A 9,856-nucleotide genomic window follows, 5' to 3' on the forward strand; every position below is an offset into this window, starting at 1 on the left:
TAAAATGTCGGTCCCGGCCTTGGTTGTTAGGCCGCTAAGCAAGGTTGAAAAAAAATCTCTTCGAGCGAATAATGATTGCCTGAAGAAAGGCCCTCTGAGTTTGCTTTGATCTCGTTGTTCCTGACTGCCACTTGATCGCTGGGTGTGGCAGAGACGAATAAAAATTTGAATGATTGGGTTTAGTCATCAACTTGCTGCGATCAAGATCCAATCTTGCCCCTTTACTGCCAGCAGTCATGGGTTGTTACAATCATCGACAGCACTCTTGACGAATGACAGCTAGTCGTGGCAATTTGAGAATAAAGACTATTCTCAGCAGTCTTATTCGTGGGGTGTAACAGGCAGCGATTAATCGCAAAATTAATCATAGTCGCCAGATTTTCAACACTGCCGTTCAGTCATTCCAGATGTAGGAGTTGTCTCCATGCCATAAGTACAAACAACACACCAAACCAAGCCTACTCCGGTGGAATCGCTGGCGGCGGTTGGACTCGCAATCCAAAGGTCGTCAGTTCAAACACTGGGGTGGAAGTTTCCTTGGAGTAAAAGAGGTTTGGGTGCTCTCCCCATTCAAGCCTTCGGACTCCTAGGTTCGAGCAGAAACTTGCAATAGAGACCACAAAAGACCCGGGGTCGTTAATGTGGATGGTTTGATTTTTTTAAAATCATACAACATGTATTCAGTGATTGATCCCCTGGCTCAAAATGCAGTTATTATATTTTAATCAAAATACTTTGATTCTCAAATTCTTAACCTCTCAAATTTTCGATTCCAATAACAATGTTATCATTATGGGATTTAAACTTGTTTTTTTTTTAAATTAATACAATTCATTTCATGTTTTAAAACGCATTCATACGGCCACTGCAATTTTTTGAAGTTTGAAGGCAGATTCAAAGAAACGTTCAATCTTAGAAATAAGACAGCATGGCTTCCTGAGGGTTAATCCGCCACTTCTTGTTACGTGATTAGTAACACTCTCTAAGGTTTCGATGCCCGCCACCCAACAAATCTCTTTCGGCTATTGAATGACGAAAAGGTGCGGAAGTTAACTCCGAACAAACTGCGCGTGTCTCGTGGACGCCGGCCTGCACGTCAAAACCGGTTGACGTTTGGCAAGCTCTGTGTTATTGTCGTGCGTTCATGATCTGACGGCTGACGGTTGGCTGTTCGCGAATAAAAGAAGAAATTGGAAGCCAAACAGAGAGCGTTGACAGGTTTAGCCGGGAGTACGATCTGTCACTCACTGACCTAATATTAAGTTATCAAACATAGCGGTTGAAGGGGGCATGGGCGTACGATTTATGCTGTCTAGATTTGAATTTTTGATATGCATTTTATGCAATTTTGTTTTTTTTACATTTTATAATATTATTGACGATTGATTACGATTAAATTTTAAGAAGTTTGCTATAATTTGACTATTTTTGGTGAATTACTCAGTTCTGTCTTTAAAAAACCCCAAATTCAATACTTGTTGAAATGAATTCTTAATTAATAATAAAAAATGAAGCTTCAAAACGCCTGAAGATATAATTTAAATTTTCAAGCTATCGCCGTCCCTGGAAATTTAACGCCGTCACCAGCCATGTCACATTGTTGTTGCTGCACACCTACCTTTCCTTAATCCTCCAGCCTTGTCAATCCAGTACAAGCTCCATGCAATTCAGCTCGCGGTTGTTGTTGTTGTTGTCGCCGTCACAGAGAAAGAGTGACAACCTGTTTTGCTTTTGAATGCTACTCGGATTTCACGAGCTTTTGCACAAAAGACCTTAACGCTTGCGAGGGAGCGTTAAGCGACGAACCTTCGCTTATCAATGTTACGAAAAGCACTTCTGTTGAGATTTGTCACTTTTTCTGGAATTTTACATCTTTCAAACTTAAACGAATATCTTCCAACAAGTTTTCTGTTATCTTGCAGCCCAATAACATTCTTGTTTCACTCTGAGGTATTTCACCTAATTTTCCGCACTGCACTTGCCCCAAATCAATACGGGATCGGGCGGCGAACGGTTTCGATTTTCTTCTTCAAAAATCGCGCTTCACCACCATAGCTAGTCCACTTTGATGTTCTTCCATGCGTTACAAAAAAAAATACTCAAGTGTAACCAGCATCACTGCTGCAGCAACTGACGAAAATAAAAACAACTAGCCCGCAATAAATGTCACCACTTTTACCGCAACAGCGCCACCACCGCGTGGAAAGTGCAATCAATCTTGAAACAGGCCGGTTTTTGTTTGCTGTGTTTAATATTTTCTTATGCTGCCGATTTTCCTCCCTTTTTTGTTTTGGTTTAGCTCACTCTGTTTTTCACTTTTTCTCACAAATTGCACGAAACTAAGTAAATTTCCCTAAAAAGCCTTAACAATCCGGAACCACGACAAGTCCACTGAACAAAAACAAAACTAAGCAAATTACACCGCAAAACTGACGCAAAGTGAGCTATTCCGAGTGACCGTACGAACGCGTACGTAGTCTAGCCGCGGCACATGTTCAACGAACACTGACGGTACGGGCTTCAAAGTTTTCCGCGAGAGTTGGATCGCGGAGCAATGGTGAAGAGAGAGAGCGAGAGCGAAATTATTCAAAGATGTGGCTACAGTTGAGAGTGCCGGGGAAGAAAAAACTCAAATTGAGAGTTGAGATTGTTGTTTGTGGAGGATGCATGAAGAGAGCAGTAAGTGTTTGTATAAACAAACAACTTGGATAACTTATTCTAATGAGACACATCAGCTGGATTGTGCCGTCAAGGAACTTGTGATTTGTTCCGTTTAAGTTAGAAATGAGGTAGGTACTGGTTGAATTGTATGTCCTTTATGTTAATTTTATCTTTTGTACGATTTTTCGTGGTATTATTAATGTTTTTCAGGTTTTTTTTTGACTTGGTTTATATTAACCAATTTTTTGTTATTTTTTAAGTGATCTTTTTCATGTGTGGATGAAATTAGTTGTTTTGATAAATTTCGCTTATTTTTGAAAAGTTTTCTAAAAATATTTTTTTTATTGCTATTATCTGCCTTTCATCAAATTTTGTTCAGCCAAAAATGGTCAGATTTTTTTTTACAAAATCTTAAACATATAAATGCAGGAAATCGTGACAACACGTTAGCATTGATGTAATCTCATTTAGATTTTTTTTTTTTCAAAATTGGTCCAATAATAATGTGTCCTCTACTGCCCAATTCTCTTGTTCTATGTTTTTCTTGTTTCATTTGAGCAATTCTCTACGAAATCGGTCTTTTTTCTTCAATTTTAATTTTTGTATTTTTTAATCCGGCTGAAACTTTTTGGGTGCCTTCGGTATGCCCAAAGAAGCCATTTTGCATCATTAGTTTGTCCATATAATTTTCCATACAAATTTGGCAGCTGTCCATACAAAAATGATGTACGAAAATTCAAAAATTTGTATCTTTCGAAGGAATTTTTTGATCGATTTTTAAACCAAGACTAACATTTTAAAAGGGCGAAATATTGAATGCTTGGCCTTTTTGAAATGTTTGTCTTGATTTGAAAATTTTGAAAATATTGTTTTCGAAAAGATCGGAAAATTTCACACATGTTTCATATTATAACATTGAAAATCGGACCATTAGTTGCTGAGATATCGACATTGAAAAATGGTGGGCTGTTTGTTTTAGACTTAGAAAACATCAATTTTCCTGTTTTTAAACCTTTGCCTTGCAATATCTCAGCAACTAAAGGTCGTATCAACAAAGTCCGATGAAGCAAAATATAGAGAATTTTCTCAGCTTTTCAAAAATATTTTTTTCAAAAGTGGGCAAACATGTGCACTAATTTAAAAATATGAAAAACTGCGACTATTTTGAAAAAAGTTACATAAAAATGGCTATAACTTGAAAACGGTGCACTTTATCAAAATTTCACTAAAGTACTTTTTGAAAAATTTTTGCGACCAAAATTTCAATTTTTTGAAAAATTTGTATTGATTAAAAAATTCATAACTCGGTCAATGATTTTTTGCACAACCTGGAAATTTCTGAAAAGTTGGCTTTTTATGTCCTCTAAAACATATCAAAAAATAAAAAAAATTCAAAATAGTGTTTTTTTGCAAATCAAGTTTTAGTGATAAAAAGTTAAATGAAAAAATCACCAAATTTTTTTTACCGTGTACCATTTTTTTCCTGCGTAGTCCGTATCCATACCTACAACTTTGCCGAAGACACCAAATCGATCAAAAAATTCCTTCAAAAGATACAGATTTTTGAATTTTCGTACATCATTTTTGTATGGACAGCTGCCAAATTTGTATGGAAAATTATATGGACAAACTTATGATGCAAAATGGCTTCTTTGGGCATACCTAAGGCACCAAAAAAGTTTCAGCCGGATTAAAAAATACAAAAAAAATCGAATGACCGAAATCCTAGAGAACTGCTCATTTTTAATATTTTAATTTGCATTTATCTTGTTTAGTTTATGTTTGTTTTTGGAAGTATTTGGCCTATTCTACCACCTCCTATCATTATATTGTATGTATTTTATGTATTTTTTTATGTTTGTACAGTCACTTTTTCATTTTTTTCTTGTTTTTCACATTTACTGCTATAAAATGGCACCATTGTCATTGAAAATTGCTAAAAAAAATGCGTAGAGGCATAGTCTAGGAAAAATTACTGCATACTCTTTTTTACTTAAAATATAGGAAATGTTAGTAAAAAACACAGCTAAAGTTGAGCCCTAAAAAAATATCATTTTTAAAAACATTGGCAAAATCACATAAAACAAGTAAAACTTCCATCCCATAAATTTTCTAAAAATTTAAAGATTTCTTCTTTCCAATGTTTTTTAAAGATCAATAATTGGATGAAAAATGGATTTTTGGCGATTTTTTAAATCGAAGCCCGTCTTAAGGCGAGGTTGAGTTGTAGAGGGTTAACACTTATTAATTAATTGACCAACATTTTGTCTTCATATTTTGCACTCTGTAAAAAAATACAAACTCTACAAGCCACCCCAGTTATCCACCTTACCCTGGTGGATGATATAACATTTATACCAAATCAATGAAAATATGCAATGGATCTTTTTTTTATTGTAGCATCTTTTTCAAACTTTATACTAGACGACACAGAAATTAAAAAAATATTTTGGAAAATATCTATTTGCTGTCAAAAGTATAGATAATCAATTTAAATTAAACAAAAAAAAGATTGCCAGCAAGCCCTCAAACTGGCAAGTAATTAATAATTACTTTGATTTGAGGCTTGTAATTAGGTAATTCATGAATTATTTAATTATTTGTGGTGATAACAGAAATTCAAAGTGTTTTATTGGTAATTAAAGTATTTTTTTGTGCAATTATAGTCGTTTAATTTTTTTAATTGTACTTCTTCATCGAAACATTTTAATTTGCATACATCTGTTAAAACAGTATTTTTTTTTTATTTCAAATAAGATTCAAAAAGACTGGTTCTATATGTAGGATGCCTTATTCACTATATTTCTCTCCTAAACTTTATTTTTAACATGTTGTTTAGCGAAGCTGATAAACGACAAAAATGCTATGATAATTACCCAGTGAAAAATGTTTTGTGAATTCAAAATAAATTTCTCTTTATTTAATTATGTAAAAATATGATTTTTTTTGCAAGAATTTCATTAAAATTTAATATTTTTTTAATGTTTTCCCTTCTAAGAGGCAGTCAAATTATATTAAGTTTATGCTGATCAAATATTTAAACTAAAATGTAATTTATTATCATTGATGGAAGCAAAATTTCCAAGCGATAACAATTAAAAATAAATGTAAATATTTTTTAAATGTTTTTTTTCAAAATCAGCAGCTATTCTAATCTAATCTAATCTAATCTAATCGAACACAAGCGCAGCCAGTCCGAAGAAAGCATCCTGGAAGAACTTGGGGTTAGATTACGCCCCAAGTTCTTTCTTGTCAATATTAATTATTGCAGTACACTTGAGTAACCCCGAAGATGTATTGCATAAATTAAAGCGGCCAGGCCTACTGCGTTGCATTAACCGCAGAGACAGATTCTGAGAACGGAGCACATTTCACAGAATCTACAGGGGAGGAAGGATGCGTGGACATACCGTACCAAACGCTCGTGTCAGCAGAAATTGACAATCCTGTAATATCTTTTTTTTTAAAGCTAGGCTGTTTTCCAGAAAAATTCAAAATATTTTTGAGGCAAATGTTTTAATATTAAAAATCAAACTCAGTGAAACTAGAATCGACTAATATTCAGATGCAGAAATTAAATCCAATATACATGAGTAGTTCTCTGAGATTTCGGTCATTCCGACTGAAACTTTTTAGGTGCCTTCAGTATACCCAAAGAAGCCATTTTGCATCATTAGTTTGTTCATATAATTTTCCATACAAATTCGGCAGTTGTCCATACAAAAATGATGTATGAAAATTCAAAAATCTGTATCTTTGGAAGGTTTTTTTTGATCGATTTAGTGTCTTCGGCCAAATTGTAGGTATGGATACGGACTACACTGGAAAAAAATGTTACACGGTAAAAAATATTTTGGTGATTTTTTATTTAACCTTTTGTCACTAAAACTTGATTTGCATAAAAAGACTATTTTTAATTTTTTTTTCATTTTTTGATATGTTTTAGAGGACATCAAATGCCAACTTTTCAGAAATTTCCAGTTTGTGCAAAAAATCTTTGACCGAGTCATGATTTTTTTTAACGATACTGATTTTTGCATAAAATCGAAATATTGGACGCAAAAATGTTAAACCAAGACTACCTTTTTAAAAGGGCGTAATATTGAATGTTTGGCCCTTTTGAAATGCTAGTCTTGTTTTATATTTTTTAAGGATTTTTTTATAAGATCGGAAAATTTCACGAATGTTTCATATTTTAACATTGTAAATCGGACCATTAGTTGCTGAGATATCGACATTAGAAAATGGTGGGTTGTTTTGGTGAGACTTAGATACATCAATTTTCCTATTTTGAAACCTTTGCATGGCAATATCTCAGCAAACTTAGGGTAGTATCAACAAAGTTCAGAAAAGCAAAATATAGAGAATTTTCTTAGCTTTTTTTTAAGGGGAAGATTTGCTATTTTCCCAATTTCCCCATATCCACTTCCCCCCTTAAAACATAAATAATTGCAAATTCACACTAACACACCACACCCAACTAATTCGGAGCGTTTGGTACGGTATGTCCACGCATCCTTCCTCCCCTGTTGATTCTGTGAAATGTGATCCGTTCACAGAATCTGTCTCTGCGGTTAATGCAACGCAGTAGGCCTGGCCGCTTTAATTTATGCAATACATCTTCGGGGTTACTCAAGTGTACTGCAATAATTAATATTGACAAGAAAGAACTTGGGGCGTAATCTAACCCCAAGTTCTTCCAGGATGCTTTCTTCGGACTGGCTGCGCTTGTGTTCGATTAGATTAGATTAGATTAGATTAAAAGTCACCTAAAACTGGATTTAACTTGAAAACGGTGCACTTTATCAAAATTTCACTGAAGTACGTTTTGATTGGCGATATTTTCCCTTTTTAATTCGATTGCTTAGTAAAGGGAAGGTAGTGTATCGTCACAAACTTGTAAATGCCGGCCCCGATACTCTTCACGGGTGTTCCCCTCAGGAACAGGGTATGATTTACTTACGTTTTGATTGTAAATTTGATTTTACATCGAAAAATGAAGTAACAAAATTAGTAAAATTTATACATCAACATGAATGAAGCAAACTATCAGATGCAAATCCCCTTTTATATGTCGGTGAAAAATCATTTTTTTCTTCAAATATTTGGATTGCTAGACATTGAAAGCATTATCATTTGAGTACTGTTTTGACACAGATATTACCGAAATGTACCAAACAATATCATTTTCAAACATATAGACATGCCAATTGAAATTTTTGGACTTGTTGTAAATTGGGATATTTGCGGTTTCCGAAACAACTTTTTCATTTCTCTGCTGTTTATTTCCCCCGTCATATGCCATGTGTGCCTCACTTCTCGTAACCATTTTCCACTTGACCAAACGAGGGGAAGCTGACGCTTATCCCACTCACCCACTTGGCTTGAGGACGGTGGGTTCACAGAAGCTCTTAACACTTTGACCGACCGAACTTCGCTGGCTGACTTCGCTGGTCCGTGAAGCTCACACGTGATGCAATGCTGTCGGCTCGTGACTTGAGCTTTTCGGAGGCGTAGATGAGTCAACACCTTGGCCGGGCGGGGAAATTTGGTCGGAAAAATGGTCGGTCTAAGCTGAAAAATTAGTTTGTGACGGAGGTTGGTTTATGGTGTCTGATTGGGTGTTGTTGTTTTTAATTCAACACCCCCTGAAAACTGATGGTGTCGATCGCTGATGGTGGCTTGGGAAATGGTTCCAGTTGACCGGGGAGGATCAAGCTAATGATCACACTCCTAGCTTAGTCTCGCGAGTTTAGTGGGATGTGAAATTGGATCGTCAATTTGAGATGTTTTTGGCCGTTGTGTTTTGATCACACTTTGGTTTTGATGTCTTGAGTCAAGGTTAACTTTGTGTTAGCAACATCGTAAAATAGAATACTGATAATGGACTTAAAGTTAATCAACATCTTTTTTTTTGGATTTGATTTTATTTGTAAAAAAATTTACAGCTGCATTTATGAAAAATAAAACACTGATTGCTGATTTTTTAAACTTTTAACTCAGAAATCAACCACCAAAGTTCCAAGTCGTCCAAATCTCTGAAACATACCGATCACAGTAGAAAATCATATGAAGTGTTGGCGGCTTTTGGGCTACTGTTCGTGTTGTTAAGCAGTTTCACCAATGTAGGTGGGTATGGACATTGTGACACGGCCAGATACCCATCAGCTGGTATTCAGAGCGAAGCTACGACGACGATAGCCACGAGCAGCCGGAGTTAGGTTTATGTTTCACGCGATTGTGATAGTTTTAGGTTTTGATTTTGGTTCATGTTTTTTACTTTTTAGGATGAGTGTCACTTCTGTTGGTCATAAGTTTGATTTATTAATCTCAAACTACCGGTTGACCTACAATCAAATCCAGAATCTGAAGGCAATTCAGCGGAACCTACCTTCAATGGTTATTTTTGCACAATAGAATTCCCCAGAAAATTGAACCAACTTACAGTTTACCTTTTTCTTTAGGAACCTCAACCCTGCCGGCCGTGGAGTTGTTGTTTGCTTAAAGAAAGACGCCCGGCAGCACGTCCAAATTAGCGTATCAGCATGAGACGTCCGACGCTGAACAACCTGTCTACAGCAAGCCGGTAGTAGCAGTTCAGTCGATAGCAGTATAGCTCCGCGCAGCCGGCTCATCAGTAACGCTCCAGATACCGTCCAAAAGACCGGACCAAATCGGCAACTCATCAGAACTGACGCCCGCCCCCGGTGAACGTCATCGGAACGGTTCTTCTGCGGGGGATCTCCGGAGGAAGTGGGTGAGAAGAAAGCGAGAAGTTGGTGGAGAAATTCGCGAAGCAAAAAAAGAAACCCTGGACATTTGTTGATGTTTGAGCTGTTTATCTTTCGCTCATTTTTGGGCTTTTAAAGAACTCTAGCTGGGGTTCGGAGGAGAGCAAAACGTCTTGAAAAAATGCTGCCCGTTACAATTAGGAAATTAAGAAAAAATACACACACGCATGCCTTAGCCAAATGGCTCTATCATCGCGATCGGTTAGGTAATGATGATCGGTGTAGAATGTTATGCAATCAAGGCACTTCTGTTGTTGGCTGCTGCTGCTCATCGTACTTTTGACGAGTTCACAAAAACTGTACTGCATCCTTTCATTGGCGTGGTGGTGCATAGAATCATTTGAAGATGACTCTTCCTTAACTGATTTATTTTATTGGTTTTGTTTTTAACAGGAACTAAAAAT

General features: G+C 36.0%; 1 protein-coding gene across 1 annotated transcript in view; it reads right to left on the reverse strand.

Moving 5' to 3' along the window:
• Positions 1-2,481, reverse strand: part of LOC6049617 — a 147,762-nt gene extending 145,281 nt beyond the window's left edge. Inside the window, 1 exon segment of the mRNA XM_038259661.1 lies at positions 1,619-2,481. The gene's annotated coding sequence lies outside the window, so the exon portion shown is untranslated.
• Between the last annotated feature and the right edge of the window lie 7,375 nt (positions 2,482-9,856).

Source organism: Culex quinquefasciatus, chromosome 3 (assembly GCF_015732765.1).
Source record: "Culex quinquefasciatus strain JHB chromosome 3, VPISU_Cqui_1.0_pri_paternal, whole genome shotgun sequence".
Classification (NCBI taxonomy): domain Eukaryota; kingdom Metazoa; phylum Arthropoda; class Insecta; order Diptera; family Culicidae; genus Culex; species Culex quinquefasciatus.